Consider the following 2,606-nt stretch of genomic DNA (forward strand, 5'->3'; position numbering starts at 1 on the left):
GTGAGAGAGTGTGTGTGTGTGTGTGTGTGTGTGTGTGTGTGTGTGTGAGTGTGTGTGTGCGTGTGTGTGTGAGAGAGAGTGTGTGTGGCTTCTGGAAACAACGGATCAATCCATCTTCCTTCCGTCTCTGTCTGACTCGCATGCTAATAGCTCATGGATTTCTGCTTTGTTCTTGCTTGTATTTTTAAATCGTGAAAGGTGCAATTTGCTGCCGGAGAAAATAGTCGTCTGACATGGAGCTTTAAGTGGCTTTGTTCCCGTTTAAGTGCATGCGGTTTATCACACGTTTGGTCCTGAAATGCAATGAAACACATCTGTAAGACTGCGCTGAGAACCTGCAGTGTCGTACAAAAATTAATGAATTCATTCTGTTTTCTTCATGTCATTTAAAGAGTCAGCATAATGCATTATTTGTTTTTACTTGCAATCTTATATAATAAAACAATTAAAGTTATTAAAAAAATAGGCCCAGGTGGTTTACTTTATTGCTTTGAGAATTAATAATGTTTAAATATTTAATAATATAATATAATATAATATAATACCGTCTGAGTAAACCTGTGAAAATTTATAATATTTGAATAATAAAGGGTTAGTATCGTTAACTAAAACTATTTAAAACATTTATTTACTTGAAATTAAGCTGAAATAAAATATAAATGTTAGATTTTTAAAAAATGTAATTAGAAAAATTTGAAAGTTGAAGCACCAAGTGGAAATAAAAAATAAAACTGAAATAAATTAAACATTTAAAAAATCTGAAAAATGATAAAAAAAATACATACTAAAAACGTAACTAAAATTAATATGAAAACTTGACAGCTGAATGATCACAAACCCTCTTCAGATATGAACACAATGCATATAATTAAATGCTCTTTTAATTTCTAATATTTTTTAATTATTACATTTATTATGGATTTAAATCTTATATTTATTATTTAAATGCAAATGTATTTTTTAATATTTTAATTTGTTTTTACATTTATTTAAATGCCTATTTCTCATTATTTATTATGTAATTCAGATGCAATTTTAATTTCTAATAGTTTTATTTTAAAGTTATTGTATAAATTATTACTGTATTATTCCTTTTTGCAATAAACATTTTGAATCCACTTGCCACATGCTTTACAATTATTTTTAATTACATGTATTATTTCATTAAATGCTAATTTAATTTCAAATTATTTTACTTATTATATTTAATAAATCTTACACGTATTATTTAAATGCAAATGTAATTTCTAACTCTTATTATTACATTAATATTTTTTAAATGAAATGTTTTAAATCTAATCATTTTTTAAAAGTAGATTACAGCATTTTTTTCTTGCAGTAAATATTTTGAATGTGCAGTAAATATTAATTACATTTATTATTTACTTAAATGCCAATTTTAATGTCTAATTCTTTTTTACTTTTTTAATTTTTGATTTAAAGCTTACATTTATTATTTATTTAAAAGTATATTCAATCTTTAATTACATATAATTATTATATGTAATAATACATTTATTATTCAAATGCAGATTTAATTTCAAATTTTCCTTCTTCCAATAAACATTTAGAATCTACATGCCATGTGCATGCAAATATAAATAAATAAATACAAAATAAAATAAAATACAGTAATAATTTATACAGTAACAGTAATTATTTATACAATAACTTACAAATAAAAATATTAGCAAATAAATTTGCATTTATAATAATAAATAATGAGCAATTAAAATATTTAAATAAATGTAAAAACAAATAAATAAATGCAAAATAAAATACAGACATATACAGTCATAACACAGTGTTTTGGGTTTTTTTTGACATGCACATTCCTGATAGATTCACAATGTTTAATGCAAGAATGAAAACAGTCTTAATCTAGTTTAAAATAATCAAGGCATGTTTTCCACACCGTTTTGCGCTAAATAAACAATGCATGTACAGTGTAATCATATTTTTTCATATGCACACTGTAAAGAGTGAAAAACGTGGAGTTTTTGCCATCAGAAACTATCTCTGTCTGTATATAACAAGCCTTTACTAGCCATGACGCTGATTTCTGCATTAAAATATACTTTTGTTCTTAAAACATTGGGATTGCAGAGCAGTTTTTCCTTTTGTGTCACTGGCTAGTTTCCATCCAAGTTGCAAATTTAATAAAAAATGTATTTTTATAATTTAATAAAATATTTTTCTATTTCTATTTGTTTTTACTTATTACATTTAATATATCTTAAATAATACTTTTTTATTTATTTAAATGCAGATTTAATTCCTAGTTATTTTAAAGTCATTGTTGTACATTGTGTTGTTGTATTTAATGCTAACTTACTGTATAATTATTTTTTACTTATTACATTTATTATATATTTACATCTTACATTTATTATTTTTTTAAATGCACATTTATTTTTTTATTTATTTTACATGCATATTTAATTTCTATTTATTATTATATTTAAATGCTAATTTATTCAAAAGTTATTATTGTATAAATTATTGTAAAAAATGCTAATTTCATGTATTTTTTATCATATTTATTATTTGTGTGCGTGTGTGTGTGTGTGTGTGTGTGTGTGAGAGAGAGAGTGTGTGTGTGTGAG

General features: G+C 23.8%; 1 pseudogene; it reads right to left on the reverse strand.

Annotated features, from left to right (window-relative positions):
• Positions 1 to 2,606, reverse strand: part of LOC107662241 (glutamate receptor ionotropic, kainate 2-like) — a 54,639-nt pseudogene that overhangs the window by 51,468 nt on the left and 565 nt on the right.

The sequence above is a fragment of the Sinocyclocheilus anshuiensis genome, unplaced genomic scaffold, assembly GCF_001515605.1.
Source record: "Sinocyclocheilus anshuiensis isolate Anshui unplaced genomic scaffold, SAMN03320099.WGS_v1.1 scaffold1543, whole genome shotgun sequence".
In the NCBI taxonomy this organism is placed as follows: Eukaryota; Metazoa; Chordata; class Actinopteri; order Cypriniformes; family Cyprinidae; genus Sinocyclocheilus; species Sinocyclocheilus anshuiensis.